At 46.5% G+C, this 26,785-nt stretch overlaps 1 protein-coding gene across 10 annotated transcripts in view; it reads right to left on the bottom strand.

Annotated features, from left to right (window-relative positions):
- Positions 1-26,785, bottom strand: part of LOC135385833 (CUGBP Elav-like family member 4) — a 455,429-nt gene that overhangs the window by 136,372 nt on the left and 292,272 nt on the right. Inside the window, exon 1 of one of the 10 annotated variants that reach the window (XM_064615383.1) lies at positions 7,776-7,794. The exons of the other annotated variants lie outside the window; for them this stretch is intronic. The gene's annotated coding sequence lies outside the window, so the exon portion shown is untranslated. Of the gene's footprint in view, positions 1-7,775; positions 7,795-26,785 lie in introns of those variants that run through there. 10 annotated transcript variants of the gene reach the window in all.

Genomic DNA, 26,785 nt, shown 5'->3' with positions numbered 1-26,785 from the left:
GTCGCCCTCTATGGACAGAAGTGTGCGCTTTCTTGCCTCCTCCGTTCAGGCATACTCGGACGACCATCGGATATGGAGCGTAACTTTCGCTTCCGGAGTGTGAAGTGCAAAAGGGAAGCGTAGATAGCGCCCTCTACTTGCGTTCCGTCGTATTCTATCGTCTCCAGTTCCTTGCTGCCTAAATGGCATGCCTTATTCTTCTTGCGCCCTCCCCTTTCACACACCCCTATTGTATTCTTTGAAAAGAGAAGGCATAAAAACGAGCACATCCCACGTGTACTGGGTGTGGTTCCGGGTGCAAGCATTTGGTTAGCAATTTCATGGTTCTAGTGCGGGAGTGAGTTGGCGGAAAAGACGAAGAAACTTGCATGCGCACTTGCCATGAGGATTAAAAAAAAGTTAATGAGCTGAATACTCGGAAGGTTTAGTGTCTGGTCCTACTCTGCGATGCAGATGCCAACCCAGTTTTCCAGGCGTCGTAACACTGCGGAAAGGGTGAAGACAATCTACGCGTGCCGCAGGATAGGAGTGCGGATAATTTCGACCCCAGCATGCGCACCTGCGTACTAACGCCGGCTTTACTGCACGCGTTTAAATTTCAGAATAAAGGTTGATTCACACTACTCCGTTTACGGTTTCGCTTGCGTGTTACGTCCGCTGACAGCGAATCATTGCAACGGAACATCCTTCAGGACGGAACGAAGGTACAGTCGACCCCCGTTTATCCGGACTTCATTTATCCGGATCCCGCGGTTTCCGGACAAAAGGCACGGGAACGGATTTTCCTCCATGTATTTTGTTCTCGTTTATCCGGACTTCAGCTTCCGGACTCGGACAAGAATTCCAGGGAACGAAAGTCGAAAATTATTGTAATCCAGCTTCAGTTATCCGGACTACCGTGAGTAAGAGGAGACACTGACCCCGCTTTGTCACCCTTTTCGCTGTGCTGGCGTTATTCCCGTCACACGTTAGGGACCTACATTCCTCCGGTGGGGAGACAACCGCGCACGATGACCCTCTTTTCTATTTGTGTGCGTTGGGTCACGCTGACCAGTCGAGTCATTTGGAGATATCTTGAGTAACTGTCCGGTTCTAGAGGGGAAAACTCCAACCCGAGGGCCTGCTGCTTACGGCCCGTTGGCCGATGAAGACATTCCCCTAGGTGAGCTGCGACCCCTGATGCAGAGGCTCACTGTGACTGCCGTAGATGATGCTGCGGTTTCTGACTACGTTGACGTTGACAAGGATGATGACGCGTGTGGAACTATGACTGATGAGGTGTGATTGCTGCTGTTGCCTCCGATGATGTGCAGCAAGACGGTGCCGATGACGCCAGTGAGAAACAAGGCTCCGATATTGACACATTGCGTCCGCACTGACATTCTTTGAGCAGCGCAACAGCGTGGCTCAACTCTATGCAATTAGCAAAAGTTTGCAGGAATCGAGTGCCTACACCACTATGTAACAGCTGTCATTGACGAGATTTCTGTGTTTTAATTAAACCTTGCTCTGTAGGACGTTTCTATTCGGTCGTTTCATTTATCCGGATGCCCCGGTATCCGGACGATTTCGCCGGGAACGGCAAAGTCCGGATAAACGGGGGTCGACTGTACACGTAAAACGCTGTACGCATCCGTAAACGCACTAATGTGAATCAGCCTTAACTATACAACCTTGAGGTAGCAGACTACGGACGGAAGAATAGGAAGACATGGAAGAACAGCTCTCTGCCGCGAAGTAAAGGCAATGTTCTTATCATCTCATTCTACTCTGTGCAGAGGCAAAAGTAACCGCAAATTGCTTAGTACGTGGTGACATGTAATACCCGGCCCTCTTTACTTATTGATACAGGTTTCTCATTTCTTAGGGGCATCTGACTATTTTGGTCTATAATTGTATTCTTGAGTATTCAGGAGAGGCTATACCACGTGGGCTATACGTACATTGGCAAATCTCGAGGTCACACCACGGAACGCACCGCAACCCGTCGAAAACTGGGGTGAGGTCGTAGTCGGTCGAAACACCCTCTGCTTACATACACGCATAGCAAAACGAAAACTATCCTTTTTCTACTATCCCGGTTTCCCGTTTCCTTTGTTATTATAATTCTAGCGTTTTTGCGTTCAGCATAGCCAGTTTCCTGTCATGTTCAATACGCAGCACGCCTATGTTGCTAACATTTCACACCTGTGCATGGAAGTCGAAAGCGGCTGTACATTACTTGATACGTTGACGTGGGTAATCAGTAAGTCTTCTGCTATGGCATTGCTTTGAAGTGTGTGTGTGTGTGTGTGTAGGGGGGGGGGTGATGGCAGGACGGCTTGGCGTTGTTGGCCACACAGAAGTGGCCTTGAAGTAGGTGTGAGCTTGTGACACCGTCTACGCCGATCATTTTATTAGAGATATAAGAACGTATGAGCGCTTTTGCACATTATTTCTCGCTGACTGCTCTTATTCGATCAAAGGAGGCTCCTGACTCCGTAGCATATTACTTGTGCACTACCGCCAGGGCGAAGAAGTTACTGTAAACCCGGTGAAAGGAACTGCGTAGGGTCCGTTTCCCGTACACTTCAGCTATATCATTTTCCTCGTATTTGCCTCGCATTCTGCCTCTATCGTATCCTCCGAGGCTGGTAAACAAAGATGCCAAAAACACCGGGATCAGGAAATGCACTTCCAGGATGTTAGACTTAGGGCGAAATGGAATGAATACGTGTGCACGTGGAAGAATTTCTAAGCCATAGGCACAAAAGGCAGCGCACGCTGAGTATGCATATGGGCTTACGCAAACGAAGATTCGTTGCGAAGTACAACGAACCCTTTTCTGCACACACAAAAGGGAGCCGTTGTAAGGCTTGGGAAAACCCGTATGTAATAGGGACTGCTTTTGACTTCCATTTCTTAATAGTTTTGAAAGAAAGCAGTATGCGCGTGGAAAGCACCTAAACGTTTGTCCAGCATCAACACGGATTTAAAGGAGCAAGGAAGTGACATTTAACGGGCAGTGTATAAACTGCGCAATCAAACTTAAAAAAAAAAAAAAGACTGGAGGAAGCAGCTATCGGCCCAACCCAAACTCCTCGCGTGACGTCAGAAAACCTGACGTGGGGAGCAGCCATAAGTTCTCATTGGACAAGCTCTCCCATTGGCCGTGCGCTGCAGCGACAGCTTAGCGCATCAGGTTACATCACGGGTCACTTGATTGGCCCCTTCCATCGGGACTGCGAACGTCATGAGGTGACGCCCACTTCCCTCCTTCACTTACATGGTCTTTGAAGGAGCGGAGGGTTCCAGAGGGTGTGAACACCAGAAGCGTCTCTCTCGCTCTCTCTCTCTCTCGCGCGCGCTACAAGTCAGCTGCGCCCGTCGTTTCTACGCAAGAGCTAATGCACAGCACGCTGCAGCCCAAAACGAAAAAAATCATGAGGGGAATTTTACTGCTCCTTTAAGATGTCTGAGGTGTTGCACAAGGGATTTGTCAGCGTGTTCTGCTACCGGGCATAATCCAGTGACCTGTAAGACAACCCGCGAGAAGCTTTGTTTTCGAAGTCAGCTAACTTTTACCGAAAGGCTAACGACGTATTTAATGATTTCGTATGTGGATATTAACACCTACTGTTGGAGATTAACCCGTGTCAGTCCTGATACGTTGTACAGGAACGACGTTTTTGTTCCAGTCGGCATCAAAAATGCTGAAGGCAATTGAATAATGTTACCCGCTTGCTACGCACTATCACTCTGTTGCGTTCGTACAATGGGTCCGAAAATTATGCGTGAAAGTTAAAAAAAGCAATACAGTTGAACAATATTTATACTTCTGTCCTACTATTTTCACTAACTGAGATCCACACACTATCTTTATGCTTGATATAACATGTTTGAATGTTTTATTTTTGTGAGCGAGTTAGTATTGTACGAGGCCGAAGTAATGCAGTGCTATTCGCGCTTTAGTGATTTTGTCTTCTTATAAATGTTAGGTATGCCAGCGTCTTATTACACACTCACGCATTATTTACCATGTTTAGCCATATTGATGTTTATCCTGCATGGAAGAGCCATCCGTCTAAAGAACAGTGTGATAACCTGTGAAGGAATTTAACTCAGTCTCGTCATTGAACCATTAAATCTCACATGATCCAAATATCACGTAGAACCCTTGCAAAGCATTAGAAACAGACCCTTCACAATTTCTTTCACCTTAGTTGTTTCACATCTTAATTTTTTTTTTCTCCAATTCCAAGCGGTGGACGGGAACTCAGCTTCAAGCGTCATGGAGCAGACGGGTCCGCAGTTGTAGGGTGACCATCTCCATGTTTTTCTTCATTTCCGTCCATCCTCCATCCAGACGTTTATGACGAGCTGTCTACGACTTCTCTACGCTTAACCGGCTAAAAATAAAAATCCCACATCGCTAGCACGCGGCCACTCCTAATACTAGTTGACTTGCTACCAAAGTTCTCCGTACCTTCTCCGGTGTATTTTATCAGGCCGTTCGTGGCATCTGAGCCACATCTCAATAGCCCCACAAGCAGTTGTGGTCCGGATTCATTCATGTTTTCTTTCTTTCTTTTGGAAGAAACGAAGAGGGCCTATAGCACGTGCAGTGTTGTCATTTGACGAATCTGTTGGCGGCGTGAATTTGCCAGACTTCGGTCTTATGAACCGTGGAATCGCCCTGAGTACGACCTTACGAAGTCTCTTTAGCGTCGATGACACCCCTTCTAAGGTATTGTTAACCTACTGGATGGCGCCGTTTCTGAGTGAATTCCTGCACGTGGCCGTTGACCCGCCAGCAGCAGTGGTACCTCAGCGTTTCCATGCAGCCGTTCGCGCATATCACCAAAAACTGTCGTCCATTGTCCCCGTCCGCAGCTTGGCATCTGCTTCAGCCTCTTCCATGGCAAAGAAGGTGCTACAGAACAGTGTCACAACATGTGACGGTGTGCGAAGACGAATGGAGCATGCAGCAAACATATCGTGGGCAACTGTATGCGCCTCTCTGCCTGGATTTCTACGAGACGTCATGTGGAGCTTTGCCTGGGGAATCCAGCCTACTCGGGATCGTCTCCACTCGTGGAATGTAACAACGTCAGACATTTGTCCATATTGTACGCACCAGGAGACTAACCAGCATGTCATCTTCGAGTGTCACGTTGCTCGTACGTTCTGTAGCATAGTCAGGCGGTCCACACACATCTTGTGTCCTGTACAGTTCGACCGTAGGTGGCCACATCGGCTAAGTGTATTGCTCACCGCGTGTGGGGCTTCTGTGCTGTGGAAAGCTCGTTGTTCTGCTGTGGCCCGACGTCAGCGGACGATGCCTATCTTCTTGATGGTTCGCAACGTGCGCGTTTTGCTCACCAAAGTGTTACAGCACGAACTACTCGCTTTAGGTGTGCAGGGGTTCGCGCGCAAATGGTGTCATCACCCCTCAATCTTGTATCACAATGGGTGTGTGACCGTCTCTGGTGCGCCCCCATGAACGTCATTCACGTGCTCTTATTTGCCCTGTAAATACTCTGCACCTGTGTAGATATTCCTACTGATTATGTACTGCATTCCATACTGTACATAATCGCAGACATCTAGGGTGGTGGTCTTAGGGAGTACTGTATGTATGTATGTATGTATGTATGTATGTATGTATGTGTGTATGTATGTGTGTATGTGTGTATGTATGTATGTATGTATGTATGTATGTATGTATGTATGTATGTATGTATGTACGTACGTACGTACGTACGTATGTATGTAAGGAAGTGTGAAGTAGTGGATCTAGAGTGGTTTGTAAGCATATGTGCATGTAAGGTGTACGTCAACTAACGTGTGAAGTAGCAGTTCTTATTCCGTTCTTGAGTTTAATAAACTTTCCTTTAACAAGTTCTACCTAGCACAAATTACATTTCAAATGTATCAGTGAAAACGGCTCATGCAGCGTTATGGAAACGTGAAATGTTACAGCTGGCATGTGTCACAGCAGGACAGACACGCGAGCACAGCAACCTATCAATTATGCCGGAACAGCAGCAACAATTCGCTTTTAAACTCACCAAACGAGGAAAGTCAAACTATAATGAGACTCGAGCGTTTTTTCTTTTTTGCTTATTTATCGAACGGCTGCTCGATTATAACCGACTTGCGTCTCTTGGCAACAGTAATACGATGTCTCAGAACGATTGCATTCGCATCTCGTAACGTCGCGTGATATATCCTTCACCAGATCAAGATTGAAAAGGTGTTCGCGTGACCTTTTCAATAGCAGATAGTAGTGCGCACACAGAGAAGATCAAAAATGGGAGTTCGCGAGCTGTCATATGTGCATGTGTTGAATGCCCTGCCTGTGCACCGCGCGTGCAGAACAGTTAATATTAACGGGCTGAGCATTGCATTGTCTGAGGCCGTCGACAGCGGCACTGACTCATTTGGAAGTATACATTTTATCTTGTCAGTTTTTCTATGTACAGGGTGTTTCACCTAACGTTTCACAATTTAAAAATCTATTTGTGTGAAAATTATGGGATCAATGGTGTTCATCTTCGGCGAACTTTTGCCATGACGTGCGAGCACTTTCGTGAGTTTTGGTCGTGAGAAATTGAATTGTATGAATGGAACTCCGAAATATGCGAAACCAATGTCACCTTTTCTTTTTTATCTTTTTTTTTCTTCTTTTTTTTCAGAAAGATACCATGTACATACCGTGTGTTTCACGAAAATTACCAAACTGACTAATTCGATATACGGCTGACGATATCTAATAACTTTCGTATTGGTACACATTCTTGAGGGATCGGCCAAGGACTAAGCTGTGAGCGGCTCATTTGCATATGCTCATTAATTAAATAAAACTCCTAACGTTTAAATCTTACTTCAGATGCTTCTGGAACCCGTGCCTTACCAATCGGAACCTTCAGCGAAAAATAATTCAGAAAAAATCCCGCGCTCACACTTACTGATTTTTTAAGTAATTATTTGGTTTTAGTTTACATATTTCAGGGCAGAGCAGCGTACCAATGCTCTCCCAGCTCGCTCCCAGCTATTCACGCTAGTGCTCGTGCGGTAACCGCATCCGTCAGGAACTTTCCCGCAGATAAAGTAGTTATATGCGTCCGTAAACTAATACCTCCGGAACTGCTCCCTCGTGTAAAAACACGTGGTTCCCACCAGGAAGACGAGACGTTCTGGACGGATGGCCACAGCTTAGCGTCACTACAGAATATGATATTGCGGATATCAGGGTTCAGTGGGTCGAGAAATTCCTCCCCAAGCACAGTCAACTTGTTCTTGTAACGCACTTGTGTTGTGGCGTCCAGCTGACTAAAATACAGGCTGGTCATATTTTACGCGGGCCGGACAAACACAGGTATACGCAAACAAATCACCCGCCGAAGCCACTGTATGTCAACACGCCTTCGAAACAGGAAGTTCCAAAACGGAAGTCTGGGAGGGTAAGCCAATGAGAGCTGAGCTCGGCTTGTCTGTATACAGTGAAATGGTGAATACGGCTGTCAGTTACGTGTTCATTCGCCTGGTTAGTGCACGGGGGTCACCGAATATAAGGAACAGACGGGAGAGACTCTTCGTAGTGGCTTCTCCTTCTCTATCCGACTACCGTACAGCGCAGAGCATACTGCACCCGCGCACACCTCTACATGTAACAGCACGCTCTTATATAGCAAACGTTATTTCGCACAAGCAAATGTGACACAGGTATATTGCAACCCCACGTTTACGACGAATCAACTCTGCTTTCCGAGATCGTACTCGGGGTCACGTACTTTGTGTTGGAACAAAATACCGAGTAATTAGCCTAGGTTATGACAACTTTTAGTTTAGCATTACTTTCCACTTCTAAACCACCGCCTGCCACACACGGAGGAGTGGCCAAGTGAAAATACGGTTGCTGCGAGAGTCGCACCGAAAATAGCGATTCTTCCTTCAGCCCACCAACGTCGTCTGCTGAGGTAACTCATGCAAAGCGCGTCGTCAGCACTGCGTTGACGCAAACGTGCCTCGCTTTTTAAGTGGTCCTCATGCGAGCGTCGGGCTCGCGCACCGGCCAAACGTGCAGCATCGCGCGACTTAGAGCTGTTTTATTGACGCTCTAGCTAGGATAATATTGAATGCTTCAACAGTACGCATAAATTTGCTAGTAACACACAGACGCGCTGTAGGACTGCACCGAATATTTGAGCAACTTGATGACTGATGTAATAGAAAACTGTGTCGCAGAACCGGCCTGCGGTTACAATGTACATTATGGCGCCATAGCATCGTACAAAGTTTGCATTGTTACTTCGTCATGGTAGAGGAAGAAACGGACGAGTCCTGCACGAATGCTTACTAGTAGCTGGCAAGCACATTCCTGCCTTGCATCACCCAACATCGCCCAGATGAATAAATACGCACATTATTTTATAGTATGCTGATAGCATTAAACAAGTTACCGGCTCATTCAAAGGGTGAAGAGCAAAGTATTCATCGTGCTTCCTAATGAAATCTAGTATGGAACTGTTGGCTGATTGTTGCTGACTGATTAGCGACATCGCTGTTATGAGCATATATTCAACTCGAGTTCAGTTACTCAAGTTACAGTTACTCGGGTTACCGTTCAGTAACAGCCTTCGTGTACTGTGAGAAATGATGGACATGCGGTGTGCTGTATACCACACATGATAACTCTAAGACACATTTTTCTTTTAAATTCAGATCCTCGAGGGTGTGCACCGACGCAGCGATTGAGGGACATCTTCGAGACTCACTTCAGTACCTGGCAACTTTTACAAACACACCCCACAAAGGCATGCCGTCCAGTCTTCCAAGGAACCTCTGTTAGCCACATCGCTAATGACACACCCTTCGTTGCAGAAGGAATCCAATGATGCGCACTCCTGGATACCGGACAGCCTCCTACCTTGCAACGAGTGGCAGACGCAATTATCCCAGCGGCAACAAAGTTCAAAGTCCATCTCACGACAACCTTGATGACCCATAGCGCGCTGTGCGTGGAGTGCGACGGTCCCTGTTTCGATTAGAGGATTCCACTTCCAGCTTTTCCCAGCACTCCTGCCGCTGGGCAAACATTAAATGAGTTTTCGAGGGAGCGACGCGGGGCAGATTAGGTTAAAGAGAGTCTCCCAGTCGTGAGAGTACGCTTCAATTGTTACCAAGTTACACACTCTCTGCCACATATCGAGAGAAAAAAGAATGAAGTTCCATTCCAAGATTGCAGTTGGAGCCTGGTACCTTTCCGAAAATGCACGGACACGAGTGCAGCCTCTCTTGCAGACTTCACTCATGTCCCGTGGCCAGACAGCGTGAAGTGAAGTCTTGATTCGCTCGGTTCAAGCGAAAGGAGTTGGAGGGTAAAATGCGTGTGTTTGTTTGGATGTGCGTGTGTGTGTTTGTAATTACAGCAGGCTACCGTGACAAACGAGAGTTAATCCCCCCTCCCTGTCTGACGTAAGATGGCGCAGCAGGTGCTTTGCCGGCTCTGATTGGGATTGAGGGGAATGGTGACGCGCTTAGACGGGAGGTTCAAAATCCAATAACTCCACAAGGAACTAGAGAGGGTTTACCATGGCATTTCTATCGGTATCGACTCGATTATCTATCTTCGCGTAATTTCGAGTGCGACTGTAGAACTTTCCTAGGACGTGCGGAAGGGGACGCTCCTACGAACCTGTATTGGAAAATTAAGCCAAGGGTCCTTTAGAAACTCAGATAAAGTAATGACTAAGCACGTACGGTAAGGTACGTCTGTGACGAAACGTTTTTACAGCAGTCAGGTAATAGTGAGTGAATATTAGAATAAGACGGTGAGTATGTGAGGGATCCCGCTGTGATTCAGAGTTTCGATCCAGAGTTTGCAATAGCAATAAAGCTTTTGCAGGAGCAGGTAGCTCCCATAGTGGGTTACTGGAAGTTCCAAGGTTTATCTTATTTTACTAGTTCACTATCTAACTAACTATCAAGAAACAGCCGGCAATCCGTGAAAGGGAGACTAAATCTCTGGATAATCGCAATTTCTACAATGTGAGCGCAGCCCTCCCTAATAAGCTGCACTTGCTTGCCTGTGAGCGGCTTAGGTGTCATCTCAGGTGGACGCAACCTAAATTATTCTCCAGTTCGACCGATCATTACCCAGAACACGCGACCCTTACGTATCAATTAACTCACTAGTTCTATACAAGCACGATATGCGCCTTCCACTACGTGTGATTGGTAAGTACGTAAAGCAATACTTCAGACCCCATCTGCACAAGGTTCCGAACACGCTAAAGAACGCCACGGCGCAGTCGCTAATAAACGGTACGCACTCATCTTTTGATCAATCCTCATTTTTAAAGTCCATCGTGCTCTGAAGCGATAATTCAAGATCAGCATTTAACGAACCATTCAACTTAGCTCATGAGGCGCTGCCAGCAAGGAAAAGACAGTAGCATAACCGCGGTTCCTTGTCACGTCCGGCAAGCTGGATTCCTTCCAATTACACGCAAGCATGCGCCTCGCGACATTGAGTTGCAGTCATTAGTGTTGCATCGACAGTCACGCTTAATTGGGAAAGTCAGACGCTGTCAATGCTGATCGTAGTGCTCGACACCCTTTGGAACCGGAGCTTCTCTCGGGCCCCTCCTTTCAGTCTCCTTTCCCCAAAGCCCTCATCTCCAATTAAGGGAACATCTTTGCCTGCTGGAACAGACAGCTGGGTCCCTGCATCGGATGCCACCAGGGTCGAGTGGTTCCGTAGCTGAGGCACATACAGCGTGAAAAGCCTTTAGTATTGGCCTGCACGTACATAGTATCCTCGACAAAAGGCAAACAGAGAGCGTCTGTCAGCGCAGTCGTCCGGAAGAGGATCGTCTCTGTGTTCGCTAATGAGGAACTCGTGATCGATAAGCGGTGCGTAGTGTGGTTATGGCAGGTGTCAGCCTCGTGTGGAGGGGTTTATGAGGACGGCTCTGGCTGCGAAAGACTTGAACCCACAGATTACCTGACACAGCGACACAAAAGGAAGGACATCTCGCTCTGCTCCTGTCCAGAAACTTTATCTGGCGTCTAAGATATATCGTATGACTAATTCCGTCAACATCTAGACCAAGTGCCGTGGATGTATGGCCAAAGAAGGAATACAAGCTGTAGTATTCAAACGCTATACACATGACGTGGCGTGGCGTTTAAGAAAAAGTTTAGAGTAGAGAAGTGTTTGCGACAGAGCAGTCTGCCTGCCGTATCGGCTGTAAGCAGGGCCGGCGTCTACGCGGGGGCACGGGGGCACAATTGCCCCCCCCCCCTCCGACGGTCACCGCTATTCTTTCGGAATACAACCATCGTCGCAACCAGAAGGCGTGTCGGCGGCGCCTGGACGATTGCACTCTGCACTCTGGCATTGCACGACAACAAATGCACGTCTGCCTGTCACTGTCAAGTGCTGCTCCTACTACTACTACTACTGCACGTCTGCACGTGGTCTTTGCAAGGCATATATTAACGCATTGTTTACAAGCCTATCCTTTCAATTGAATATAATATACCAAGGGTCCCATGAATGCCGTATAGTATGCTTTTCATTCATTCCGTTATGCCGTGTTTCGTTTCGGAGCGTCATGTGCTTAGGGATCTCCCACGGAACGCACGGCCAAAGAAGTTGTGCGGTACGGGCGAGGGGGGGAATTTCTCGTAGTGTGCCCCCACAGGACCAAAAAGTAGACGCCGGCCCTGGCTGTAAGCTGCTCGAATGAATAAGACGGCGCAAGGAATGTGAGCCAAATGAAAAAAAAAAGTGTTTGTTAGAGTACGATTACGAGGCATCTGCAATAATCAAAGGCCTGCACGGGGCTAATGTGCCCAGCAAATATATGACCTGCTGTAACAAATGTGACCAACTGAAAGCTATTTTGGTGAACTGTGTGGTGGACCGAAGGTGACCACCAGATGGCACAGCTACGGAACTTTGCACTGAACGGATCATTGCTATGTGTCGCGTGTCTTGTTGGTGTGTCCCGTTTTGGTCGTTTTTACCTGTCGTTCCCCCCCCCCCCGTTTTTTTCTCCCTGTTGCAACTTGCCGCCCGTCACGGCAGGCAGGCCGCCCTCTCTGTATTTTTTTTTTCATTCTTTCAATAAACGATACCCCTCCCCCAAAACGGGGACAACCGTATTTCCGATTAGACAAATAAGACTACCTACGATGTAAATCGTAGAACTTTAATATTAATGATCGGTTGGGATAGGTCATTTGTGGACTACCTCATAACAATTTTACGTATACGAGACGGCCTTATAGCGTATTACGCAATTCGATGTGTTTCATACGGCTCACTCCGAGGTCGCATGGTTTCTGTGCAGTACACATGCATTTCTTTTTTCATTTCTTATTGTTGTTGTTGTAGATTGCGAGGGTACAATACGAACAAAAATAACGTTTTCTTGTTTTACGTTGTTGGCAGAGGATGCATAGATGCAGGCGCAGCCTGTATTACAACAAGGCGTGTATCGCATATGATGATGATAGTAACAAGAAAATGTAAAAAGAAAGGGGGGGGGAGGAGGGCCTGAGTCGCGAGAAGCGGACTACGTCGGAGGGGCTACCACGATACAACTCTACTAGATGAACTCAGAAAACAGAAAGAAAAAAAAAACAGGTGGTCGAAATTATCCGCATTCCTACCCTGCGGCGCGCGACACCATCATGTGCTCTATTCTAGATGCTGTCCCCAGCATGTGCGTCCCAAGCAATAGTCGCATATATATATAGGTTTTGGGGGGAACCATAACAACTTTATTCAATGATGGGGAATGGGCAGCTTTATTATCAGGAGCGAAACTCTTCCCCATTGCTGGTGGTGATGTAAGGAATGAAGTAATGGGCCCCTTCACAGTAAAGGTCAAAGTACTATCCTTGAGGGCTGGATTTGGTCACGGACCAAGCAGTTTGTGGGGAAAATTTTTCGGTTGACGTGATTCACTACCTCTAAAATGTTATGACACTACCTAATCCTCTGCTGTACGCTCTCGACGCTGGCGTTGGGAAGCATCACGACACATAGGTTGTTTGTTCGCACAGGACAGAAGTAATGTACCAACTGCCTCCTATATTTTTGTGTCGTATTTCGCGCTGTCCTTTTCCCTGCAAGCCCTGTCACATAAACTAGACGACAAAACTATCGACAGGGCTGACGTCCCAAATATTTTAAACGTTCACGCATTACTTGGTAGGTATACAAGGAAAATAAGGTATATAAATATAGAAAGTAAGATATAGGAAAATAAAATACGGTGTGCTGAACATGATACTTGAGTTGAGCGTTTGCAACAGGTTCCAGAAAGGCTAAGCTGGCTCAATGTAGAGATAAATTGAGGCGTCGAGAACAATAATCGGAACGGGTCTATTGGTGGTGGTGGTGGTGGTGATGGTGAAAGGGCTTGCCGTTGTCGGCCTCACGTATGTGGGCAACGTCACGACTGACGCCCTGGGGAAATGTGCGTCCTGGGCCGACTTCTAGAGGAACTGTGCCGACATATGTCTGAAAGCGTCTGAGGAAAACCCAGGAAAAACCCCAGACAGCACAGCCGGCACCGGGATTCGAACCCGGGTACCTCCCAGTCTCGACGTGACATGGCTAGCACGTTAACCACTGAGCCACGGGAGCTGGTGGGTCTATTGGACCCACCTATTGGACAGCAGCGAGCACCGTGCGCAAAGCTGTCCAATAGGCGCGCTCCGATTACTTATCCCGACGCATCAAGTATCTCGACAATCAGCTAACAGAATTTATACCGACAGTAGCGATATGGTTGTTGCTCCAAGACTGGATACAAAGTTAATATTCGCGTCGTCTAAAACCTCAAGCCCTTGTTTACGACTGGAGGCCTTAAATCTGGGAGTGTAGTCACAGAAAGGCGCACTTGTGGCGGGTTCTCTTACCACCTCCCTAACGCCAGAGAAAAAGACAGTGCAAGTAAGAAGGAAGCAGCTTGTGAAGCTCCATTTCTCTGAATATTTTACAGATAGAGGGATTCGCAGTAATGCTTTGAGGCGAACGGAACGACCTGGCACGTTTCTAAGCACGCCGTTCACCTTTCATTTTACGATCCATCTGGGTTATTTTTGTATCTGGCAACAGGGCGAGCAACAAGTCTCAACGTTGGCAAAAGAGATGCCATTCGTCCCTGCTTGGGCGGTGTAAGATCATACGATATTGAGATCATATGCGATCATAAGACGACACAGTGGTCATAGCGCGGATTTATGTATTATTCGAGTCCCTGAAGCTTCTTTTAGCGAGCAGTGAAATCTCAGTATGCGGCAAACCGTGTTTGACGTTCCTCGAAGGAATTTCTAAGGCGCTATATAATTACTGGCATCTGGAGCAGGGCTCAAACAAGTTTTCTTTTGCGTATAGTACATGTATGGCAGCAACTACGAGAGCATCTCTTGCGAGGTTGCTCGCTATCAAATCAGAAAGAAGCAAATCGAGGGTTGAAAGCGCGTGCGGTCTCTCTCTCTCTCTATGACTTCTGACCATTACATTGCGGGTTAAATCGGGAACACAGTATGTCAATTACGATAGCGCGTATGTTCAATATATTCTACACGCATGCCTCTTTAGCAACGCGTTCAAGTACAAAACACTGTTTATTCGAAAGAGTTCCTACTCTACACCAGAAAAAAATGGTCGTTTTATCGTGTTTTACGGCGAACAATGATTACTCGCTAATCATGTCAAGGAAAGAGAGCGAGGGCAGAACTCGCCGCGTGCTGGTTAATAAAGCATGCACGGGAGAAGTAAACAAAACTAATTTTATAACATATAATGAAAGAACAGCTGGAAGCGGAAGAGACCTCAAAAAGGACGACCGCATCCTGCAGTGCTCCCTTGCTTTGTTTCCTTTACTGACAAACCTTTGACTTTTAATCAATTCCCGCGCGTGCCAACGAGCTAGCCGACGTAATTAACGAGCATGCATCTATCGATCGGAAAAGCCATAACGCACAAAGAGGTCTTGGGCAAAGCAGTCCCGACGCCTAGATGACGAGATATATACGACAGAGCTTTGTGCATACACACGCATACGTGGAGCGGGAGTATGGTTTCCAAAGGGTAGCCCCAGATAGGAAATGCTGTTCTGGCGTGTCCTTTTACGAAAGTAACGTCGAATTTCCGACTTCAGCTCCGTTAGAACTCCATTGACAAACAATAGGTGCAGGTTGCCAGAGCTGCTGCGTGTGCATCACTGTACAGGGGAAGCGAGTGACGTGTGACGTGATAGTGCCTGCCATACCAGTCGGTTTAGTCTGCCCACAGTTAGGTACGGTGTTTAGATTTCAGCTCCACGTATATGTACCCAGATTAGACGTATTGGTGCGTCAATTGATAGGGAACGCATTATTCTGCAAGGAAAGGATATGATTCGTCAGCTTCTGCTGAATGCCAATGAAACAGTGGCGCAAATTTCAAAGCTGAGCGTGATGGACAGTGAAATATGCTTAAAACTACATAGTGCGCAGCTGAACGGTACATGGGTAAACTTATGTCCCTTTGAAATTGAATGGATTGTTGGGATGTCGCCCGCGTGAATACACGGACGATGTAGACGTTTGAGGTGCAATGGCGCATGGTACCACAGTCTAGGCGGCCAAACACCCAATAGCATCGTCATCATGTATTTGTTGTTGCAGTGGTGATGCCGCGACTGTGACCCATATCGCAATGCAAGAGGAGATCTGCGAGATCGTGTGAACACCACTACGTTGAAGTCAGTGCTGTGTCCCTGGCCCATATATCATACAGCACCATCAAGGACTGTTTTCGTCCACGGACTTTCTAAGGAACGCTGGTCTCCTTTACACGCTTCTCGCTGAACTCGACTCATATTGAGACGGTTATGCCTTTTGCAATGCCATTACCTGCTCATGAGGGGGTTCGTGACAGGTTCATGAGGAGACAGTTCAGTTTGCGCTCTGGATGTTACGCGGTGCACGTAACTTTATGTCATACCAAAAAGTTGCATCATAATTCACACGTTACTTCGTCTATTTGATATCACATACTGACCAGTGTGCCCTAGGGTAGTGAGCCACAAATTAAGTGACAAACTTCCTCATTCATCATCACTTGAGATGTGTGCTGTTGTTGGTCTGTGCTAATCGTGTCCGTGGAGTACGTACCACATCATTTATTGGTCACGTATTTACTTTTGTTTCATCTTTACAGCGCCATCTACTGCACGCGAAAATCCACTTCTACAGGCAAAAGTACTTTGAGGTGCTTTGCCATACCCGAAAGCGAATACCCCAAGGGTCCATAGTAGCCGTTATCGACTTTGCACCTCCGGCACATCACGGAACGCACTTGAAAGGCACGACTCTTTGCCCCCTCGGACACACAGGTTGAAGCGAAAGGGCCACACCCTTGTTAATCGAGTTCCCCCGAGGCCAACCTACCCCGCAACGCGTGCCACGCGTGTGTGCGTGCGTGCACCAGCCCCACATTAACAAAAAGACAAAAGAGGCGGCAGTAAATGGGAATTTGCCGGCGAATTAGCCGCAACTTTCCGGCACAGGTCCATAAAATATGTTCCCTATGCCTGTAGGTTTTTACACGTAATGACCGCAATACGGAGCGTTGCAATCATGGCAGCCTGCAATGAGGAGTAAAATCTGCTTCATGCACACATTCATGAGGTTGTTCGCTGCCAGAATATATGCGCAACGGGATAAGGAAATACGCTCTGAAAGGACGAACTCTGTCCTCAGAAGATGATTGCTGGTTGGTAGTACCGAACCTGTGAACAACAACAACAACTAGATGAATGACGATCGGATGAGGTGATTCACCGCAACACAACCTACGAGGATGTCTGTGATAGCGCCATTTCCTTATTATCGCTTCGTAAGGGCTACAGAACAACGTGCATTGGTTGCAACATAAAAGGTCCGTGACGATTCGCGTGGTCAAAAAGCTGTCACCACTAATCAGAAAATATAATGCCAAAATGAACTAAAGTGACAGACACAAAGACGCCGTTAGGAGCGTAATCTCTGTGATACAGTGCTCAATGTACAATACCAGATGTTCACGTCACTTGAGGAAAAAGAATAATAATAATAATGATTGGGTGTTTACGTCGCGAGACAACTGAGATCATGAGCGACGCCACAGCGGTCGGTCTGTGGATTGCTTTTGCCCACCTGAGGGTTCTTTAACGTGCGATGAAAGCTCATCACACGGCACCCCGTATTTAACGTCCCTCGCGGAAGCCGGCGTGTCTAAGCAACTTGTACCCTGCCACCAAGTTGCTGGCGTCCTCGGCCGGGTTCGAACCCGCGATCTCGGGATCAGAAGGCGAACACGCTACCGACTGAGCCACCGAGGCCGGAGGAAAAAGAGAGTGCCGGTAGCGGGCATCGAACCCCAACCTCCCCGATAGCCGGTCAGGTGTGCTACCATTATGCGAACGAGGCCTTGCTATGTTGACGAGAGCGGAATGTCGGTCTCGATTAAATGTTCTGTTCGTCTTAATTGTTCTCTGAGCCTCTGCAATTTACGCTACCTAGAGGTCGGTGCGAGAGCACTGCAACAATATTTTCAGTCGTTGGGGCATCAGCGCAATGTCCAGGTAGAAACATGAAGCGCACGTGTGCATAATCAAGTACGATATTCAACTTGTGGCGAGTCATTGAACGATACGTTTAACGTACACGATGTCAAACCTGTGAAGCAAGTGGCTGCAACAAAACGATAGTTGGTTCGGTTTGGTGTAAGGAAAAATAAGATGGAGAATGTGGCGCTCATGAAGCGAGCCGGCTATACTCCAGTTCAGTTAAAGATGCAGTAAAGTAAATAAAACGATAATGAAGGGATAACAGTGAAAACAAAATGGATGTCGCGTGTCACATACGTCACATTGTTGGTACAGTCAGGTCATAGCCACGGTCCATCCACCAGAGTAGTATCTGCAAAAAAACTGCACGAACGCCTGTAGGACATGAAAGTGCTTAGTCGGGGACCAGGGACCCAGGATCTTCGTTGCATCAAAAGCTCGGCTGTCCAGTCGGGCTAAGGTTGCCTGGAGATGGTGCCGCTCCATGGTATTCTCCATTAAACTCGCATCGCGTTCAAAGTGAGCGCACTCTCCTGTAAAGGGTGCTCTGCCACATGGTTGAACCCCGTGAGGGAAAGTAGCCCTCTTAGGCGGACCGTGTTTGATGGGGATCTCAATTCTCAACTAGATCCGAAATACCCAGATTAGTATTTTCATACTACGGAGCATGTTTGTATTCAAGTGAATAAAACCGCTCTCGTTTCTTCTTCTGTTAATTCCGTGTTAGCGCCGCGAAGCATCTGTGGCTATGAGCTGCGTACGGACGTGGACAGATAGAGAGAGGACAGCAGGAAGGAGTGTGGGACTGGGGGGCGCTCTCGTTTGAGATTGGTGTCGGTACTCAACGCTGCATTTCATACAATATGTATTTAAGCATTAATTGATCCATCACATAATGACTCATCGAGCATCCTTCGGTTACTGTAAAGCTGGTTTATTTCGCGCGGAACGATTTTTCGTGTTTTTCGCTAGCGCCAAAAGTACGCGAATTTAAGTACTCGCGAAGTACAAATACTCGGGTCACCGGGAAACATGAGCCCGCGTGTTTCGCGAATTGAAGTTCTCCCGTCAACTATGGCCTCCACCAAAACGCGAAAATACGTTTCACGCGCGAAATCAACGACTGCTACTGTATTTATCTATTAAATAAGGGGCACTATAAAACAGCTCAGTTAACCTTCTAGAGGCGGCGAAGGCTTCAAGACGGGCCGTCATTTTTGATCGCACACATCCACAAACATCCGGTGCTTTTGGCAAGAGGAAGAGCGCGACAGTTTACTTGTCACTTTTCGTATAATTTATTACAACTTCCCATATGTCCTAAACAAATACAGCACCTATTGTCTGTGTATGAGCAAACAGCTATGTGTTCAGCAGCACCAGGCAAAATGTGTAAGCCCTCTCTAATCGCAATGCAACGATCAATAAACTAGCTCTGTAAGAGGATTACGATTTTGAATCAGGCGTTGTACAATCCTTAGTTTCTTTTTTTCCTGCCGCTGTTTTCCGATCTTCGATGTCTCTGGAACGAAATATCAGACATCTGGTCCTGAAAGATTATAATGAGATTCACAGCGCTCGCTACTCCGACGTTTGGCAGCGCCTAAAAAAGAAAAAAAAAGGCACACGGGACGCTCTTCACGAAGAACGTTTACAGAGGGGATTAAAGTTGTACTCATTATAATGGTAATAATGCTGCAACCGTAGTAAGCTGGATTTTCGGAGAAACGGCGATCGTTCTCTACACGTGTGCATGTGAAGTTTCGATGTTGCAGTTAAAGAACAAAATGGAAACGTCGACAAATTATGCGTTTCCGCAATATTCCAATCTTCGCTCTTTACCGAACCAGTAGTCGACTCTGCGCCTTTGCCATAATTCATCCTCTCATATTAACCACTGTGAAGTGGGGTAGGGTCCTGTGGCTGCCACGGGGAAACATCCCATGTCATCATCACTTCTTCATTTATTGTCGTTGTTGTTGTTGCACCTTTGTACACTGTGATGCACACTGGTTCATACAATCTGTGGTTTGTGGGCAACGGACGGGAAAGCCAACGATGAAGTTACAACCGACAATTACTGATGTAAAATAAATAAAATTTAATCGTTACCAAGCGACCCACGTGTCTCTATAGAAGAGCGTCGTCTCCGTCGTGATTGCTTCTTCGTCAAAACATGCATTCATATGTATGCAGAACAGCTGAAGGAATATATTTTATCACAATAATTCTGGTGCTTCGTGCAAATTAAAGAGAAAAATTTTGCATGACGGATCAAAGTGCGTTGGAAATCCAGAATTTACTGACGCATGTTCGCCGTTGGGAATGCTTCTTCTTGGGCAGTGCCCCAAAAAGCTGCGGTATTAAGTAACGGGAAAAGCATACGCAATCTTCACGTCACAATTCGTTCCAACTCCGTGAGTTAACACCGTTTACCTGAGCAACTGAGTTATAAACTTGCGGTTTCAGTTCATTTTTAATCTGTATTGGGAACGCGATTCGGATGCACAGGACGATATCTAAATAAAAAGATTTTACTATCCTTAAGACCGAGTCTTTTCGCTTTCTTCACACGAAGTGTACACACACACACACACACAATGTCCTCCGCCGAACGTTTTCGTTTTCCTCACCTTTTCGATGTATTTTCAGCGAGTATATAAGTTCATAGATGTGCTGTTGAGGGCACGGTTAGCTAAAATCGCCTGTCAGTACTTTGCCTTCCCATATTACCTCGGTTGGGCTCGAAAATGGTGTTCCAATATTGTATTTGAAGGTGAACCATGTGCTACATGTGTTTATTACTCCAAAGAAATAGTTTTGCAACACCTGGAGATTTGAGATGCGATAAACCACAGAGTGCTCATTTTAGACAACCGTGTCCCCTACAGTACATAAGTGTGCGAGGTTCAGTGTACACGTATGTGTTGCCTGCAAAAAGTATCTGCCATTTTCTTTCGTTCTGTTCCTTTCAATAACTTTACCTGCTCTAGAATTGGGTAGCTCTTAGTATACTTACTTCATTATAGCAAATTATGAAGTAATCTGGCTATAGCGTGCCACATGGTTGATGGTCCAGACTTCGCCCAGGCTTGGCCCATTAGTAAAACTGGCTCTAGGCCAATGCTCAGCGAACAGTAGCCCTACTTTCACACACTGTTGGGTCCAGGTTGGCTGCAGTGTGACCCTAGATCGTCTAGGTCTGCTTTGTATGGTGGCCCAATGTTGGTAACTGCAAGATGGCCTGGGTGAGGCCAATGTCAAAATCCATTCTCGGCCCAAGCACTTTTGAGGAGGTTGGGCCGATAACTTTTGACATCAGCTTACACCAAAGAAAAATGATGCCATCACCACTCGGTGTTCTCAGGGGTTCTCATTCCGTAGCAAATAGCAGTTTTTAATTTAATTGAAGTCGTTAATGTTTTTAGTCGTTTACTACGGGGAACCCATGAAAGGCACATCACTATGGAGGCAACCACCGACGTTTAGCGCAACCTAACGTTACAATGCCGCCGCTTTCAGCAAAATAGTAATGCAAACACTTATCTCTGTACGATGTGAACCAGTAAAAAAAAAAAATAAGACAATCCGTGGTGGTCGAGCCACGCGATAGGATCGCTCCTTGTAAAATGATCCCGTTTATTACCCGCAAACTTTCGGTGGATATTCTGTTTTCAATAACGGTCTTTGGATCTCTCCGTTTCAAAATACTTTGGCTTTTCGTCTCCATTTCTCGGTGTAACACTAGTCGAAAATAAACTTTTAGCGCCCGCATCCGAAACAGTCGCCATTAGCGCCAGATGCGTAGCCAAACTCACCAAAACATTTTTCGCAACCTCGTAAACCGAGTACGAATATTGATAAACGGAAGCCAACCCGGCAAGCCAGCAGCCCCCTAAACACAATCTATTGCGTCTTCCACGCCGCTAATGCGAGATATATTGGCCTCTGACACAGCAGCCCATTCCAATAAAAAGAGAGATGGGGAAACTGAAACTAAATATCGTGTCTGCTCCGCTCCAGATCCTCATTTCGTGGACGCAGGAAACAGGTAACGCAACACAAGCCAAAAATGAAAGGCAACGAGGGAACGGAGAAATACATATCTATCTATCCATCTGTATATATATATATATATATATATACACTACAAAGGGAAAAAAAGGAGCGGCTTAGAAACACGGCGCGTTGCCCGCATGGGGGCAAAAATAGCGAAAGAGGATTTCGGTATGCGGATGACGTTCTTAATGCATGCGTGCTTTGTCGTGGGATATTTATTCCTGCTGAATCTGCTTTGTTATTTTTTCTTTTTTTTTCTTTTTGCAACATACTAAGCAGGCAAAATATTAATGCCTATCTTGTTTCGCTATCTGTTTTTCGCGTCCCGCGCGCAATGGATACGTACTACCGAGCTGAGAAGCGATATGAGAGCGGGACAATATCATCCGAGGAAATGCCCCCCCCCCCCAGAAAAAAAGAAACATTTCCTCAGTACTCAACTTCAAGTGAAATAACTACGGAAATAGTGGAGTAGGATGGCATGGAAAGAGACGCGCAGGAGCATAACGGAAAGAATAAAAGTATGGTTACAGGAGCGTTTGATTCGCTTGCAAAATAATAAAGATTGGACTGTCTTCTATTGTATCATCAGAGCTATGCAAAAATTTTCATTATACGCACAGATTATGAAAGAGTAGTTTTACTCGATTTTTTAGACATTCGTGAGAATTGCTAAGGGGAAAGAACGAGAAGGCTGAAAAGAAAGGGAAGAGGGTGTCCTCTAATTACCGCTGTGGCTGCGGCTGTTCCGAAGGTGGTCAAGTGTATGTTGGGTAGACTTCATTGGCAAAAGTGCCGACGTCTCTTTGAAAGCATCTGCGGTAGAGCATGGTTCACACTACTACGCGCTACAGATTCTGCATGCAATGAAATGCAGTACAATTTCATTGCGTGCAGAAACCTGTGGGCGAATACATGCGATATAAGCGATATGGCGGGCTGTTCACAAACATGCGGGCACCGCAAGTGTCAGCCAATGCTCGTCTTTCGTGATGCCCTTGTCCACGAAGCGTACGGCGGAAAGCTTGAAGTCCACGTTTGAGCACGGCTGTTAGTTTGGATGAAAACTGCTGTAATGAATCCCGCATCTTTTTTTCCTTGCCATCTCCATGCGCTCCATGTTTACAAAGGCCGTGTTGAAGTTCATCTCTCATGGAGAACAAGGAGAGGCGCCTCAACACGCTGTAGAGTGGAAGGCGGCGGTAGAGTCACTAAATAAGCTTAGTGACGCTAGGCGGCGGTATGTTCTCCGCATGCGGCACGGTGCGTGCGTCGGACTACATTCAGGTCAGGCAATTTCCTTGCGTTCTGCTGCGGAAGGTGTCGCACGCTACTGTTGCCACAGTAACCAACGTTCGCCCGCGTCCACACGTAATGAAACGCAGTAGTGTGAACCATGCTTGAACATACGAAAAAAGGGTCGATACAGCACAATCGTAATCCGGGAGTCCTAGCACACGGGGGGTCCAAACTACGAGGCAACGAGCTGCAGGTAAGCGTCGAATCCAAAGCCACGTAACGCCACAAGAGTTCTTCTTTTGCTTTTACTAGCATAGAGTACGAGAATCATGCGAGAACGGCAAAGAGGTCAATGAAGACGAACTATACAGGGTGTTTCAGTTAAATCCCCGGGCCGTGAACCGGTGCACCAATCGAATAACTTTCTTTTTTACAAGTATCTGTCCAATACCGCCTACAAGATGCGCACCGCGTGAATGAGCGGGAGGCGCTCATTATTTAAATAAAAATGCAAAGGAGTTTCGTAAAAAAGCGTAACTTCTAAAGCAGGGCGCTGTCGGTATTAAAATGGGTACTACCCCTTTTGGGACCTTCAGTGGACACCTTTCAGAGAAAAATCTGCCACCGAAGCGGGTCATTTGTTGCAGTAATTAATTGGTTTCGGTTTACGTATTTTTGTCGCGGCTGGTCGCGGCGAAGCGCAAAAAGACGCTCTTTCACTCCCTTATCCATCAATGAATTACGTCCTTACACCAATGAATTACACCAATGAATTACACCAATGAATTACGTCCTTTTGCGCTTCGCCGCGACCAGCCGCGACAAAAATACGTAAACCGAAACCAATTAATTACTGCAACAAATGACCCGCTTCGGTGGCAGATTTTTCTCTGAAAGGTGTCCACTGAAGGTCCCAAAAGGGGTAGTACCCATTTTAATACCGACAGCGCCCTGCTTTAGAAGTTACGCTTTTTTACGAAACTCATTTGCATTTTTATTTAAATAATGAGCGCCTCCCGCTCATTCACGCGGTGCGCATCTTGTAGGCGGTATTGGACAGATACTTGTAAAAAAGAAAGTTATTCGATTGGTGCACCGGTTCGCGAATTATTTAGCCCGGGGATTTAACTGAAACACCCTGTATACTTATTGCAATCATCTCTCACTATCTACAAAGGACACTGAGGGAGCGCCCAGGGGAGGACGTCGATATTCCCGGTTGCGAAATCCCCGAACTCGAAATTACAGTTCTCGAAACAAGAAAAATCAAGGAGAGTGCTGGATTGATTCTTTTTTGATATGGCGTGTTTAAAAACACGACATCACTCAAATTCACGGGTTTTCGATGTCTATTCAAGTCGTTGTAGTTAACGAATGCCAACCCATAGGCCAACGAACGTTTTAGCGGCCGTTAGGCTTAGCGGGGCGGACACGCCGGAACAGCACGTTTGTTAGTTTCTTATTAGGTTGGTCCAAGTTCGGTGTTTGCATTTGCATGACCAGGTTAGTCTAAGTTCGCTGTTGGCAGTTTCCCGCGCTAGACTGTGCATTGAAAAGCAGATTAACATTTATTTACAGGAGTTTATTTTGCGACGGGGATTTTGATCGCTTTATTCCGTGGTGCACCCGCGCCCAGCCTGCTGGCCGGCATCAGCCCCATCTCATCATCGCCTCTTTATGTGTGTGTGGGTGCCATACATATTTTTCTGTCTGTACGCTCTGTCATGGCAGTTGTTCACTTTCATAACTATGCATTCCTTTATCCTGTGCCTTCAAAATGCCCATTATAAGATGCGAGCATTTTATGTATAAAGCAGTTCGTCACCTCTAACGACATCTGCTGCCCCCTCCGGTTATATGTAGCAGGCATGCGCTTGGTGCTGCAAATATTTACAACTTTCCCCCTATCCCTGTGTACATTTCAAGAAGAAAGCCAGACCCGGCCGTCTGTGGCGCACAATTCCTGGCCGTCTAAAATAAAACTTCGCCAGATGGTCAACGCCTTGGAGCGCACTGCTAGGATATGTGGGCAGTGATCCAAGAAAAGCGCCGTTCAATACACCTTTTCTCGATATGAGGGCGCGCTCACATTCTTTCACAACGACCCGGGGTGAAGCGGACTTCTATTACTTGACTGAGCTCGCGGAGAACGTGGAGAATGACGAATGCAACATGAATTTGAAGCGTTGTAAAAAGTCTTTAACAAGTGACGTTTATGACTATACAGGGTGTATCACCTAAGGTGATAAAAATTATAACTGGCTACGTACTCGCTGGAGGATTGTCGAACTTTCGGCAATTACATTCTGGAAGCTTTTGCCACCATTGAGGAAGGCTTTGGACAATTTTTAATTGCGGGGAATTCATTTTTTTCAATTGAACTTTGAAAATTGCCAAGCGAACCTCACTTTTTTTTTTACAGAAATATGAAGTCCTTCACGGATAACCACAGACCCAACCAAAACTATGCACAGTATCGCAACAGAAATAGTCTTAAAAATTAGTAAAAATTCGGCTTTAGCCCCGCCTGCTTGATTGTCGCAAAGAAAAGCACACGGTATTTGCGGGGTGAGGACGAAGTGTTCCCGCCCTCTTGTTTTACCTTTCTTTGCGCCGCGTGGACCTTGATGCTGGTGACAACCGACTTGTCACAGAGAAAACAAAACAACCGTCTTATCACAAAGAAGCCAAAGCAAATGAAGGCGGGGACACTTTCTCGTCTAGACGCAGACTTCGCGCGCGCTTCTCTGTGAAAATCAAGCTGGCGGGGCTAAACCGTAATTTTTACTTTTTTCTTTTTACTATTTCTGTTGCGATACTGTGCATAGTTTTCGTTGAGTCTGCTGGATCTGGATCTGCTGGATCTGGATCTCTCAAAAGGTTCGAATGCCTTCAGTAATATTAAGATTGCAGTACAATATCGCATAAGAGTGAGGTTGGTGATTCATAATTAAAAGCGGTAAAAGCTTTGAGGAAGCCGGACAGATAAAAAATAAAAAGGAAAAACGCGTCAGTCAGGCGTCCATCTTTTATACTGATAAAATCCATTGGTTCCTGGAAAGACGTGTTAAGAGATAACCGCTAGATTAGGTCTTGCTACCTGTTTTCTTGACAATATGGAAATGCACCAAGCTATAAATACTCTGTTGTTGCATCATTAAAACCCATTTGTTGAAACTTCAGTGGTGTGTGTGCCAGTTTTTTAAGTCCCGCACTGTCGAGGTTGTTACCGCTTATTACAATATCTCAGTACAGTATTTTTCTCATGAGCGAGTTCGCCTTGTCGTGCCTTAACCGCCTTACCGTGTATTGGCATTATTCTCTGCCTAACGCATCTTAGCTTTATTGCCGCTTCTGATATGCTCTACGCAAGACTATGTGATTACGTGAATCAACTTCACATAGCTTGTCTTCTGACTTTCGACACTAAACGTACAAAGCACAGATAAGCAAACGTCGTACAGCACGCATACGTGGAAATTGCACAACTTCGTGCGTCGACTTTTTAATGCCAGTTTTAATACACTTCTGTTAAGTCCTCCTAGAGGACTTTCGCATCGATTCGACACAAAAATCCGCCTTGTAACGTGTAAACATCTCTAGAACAACCGATATCGCTTCGTGGCTTCCGCCCACTGTAACAACCACAGAACCTGTGCCAGCACAATTCCGCGTGAGTACACTTCAGAGCTCGTCGAGATGGAAGACAAGGTAAGAGGAGATGAACAAGGTGGAGCAGAAGAGCGAGGAAAATCCCTGGGAAAAGCCTCCGGGTTTACGAAACTAGTCAACCGTTTTTGGGCAAAATAAGAATTCGAGCAACAATGGGCGCGAACAACGGGGCCCAGGGATTTGGACCTCCGTCGCGCTTCAACAATATACGA

The sequence above is a fragment of the Ornithodoros turicata genome, chromosome 2 (genome assembly GCF_037126465.1).
Source record: "Ornithodoros turicata isolate Travis chromosome 2, ASM3712646v1, whole genome shotgun sequence".
NCBI lineage: Eukaryota > Metazoa > Arthropoda > Arachnida > Ixodida > Argasidae > Ornithodoros > Ornithodoros turicata.
This window is presented reverse-complemented; position numbering and strand designations above follow the sequence as displayed.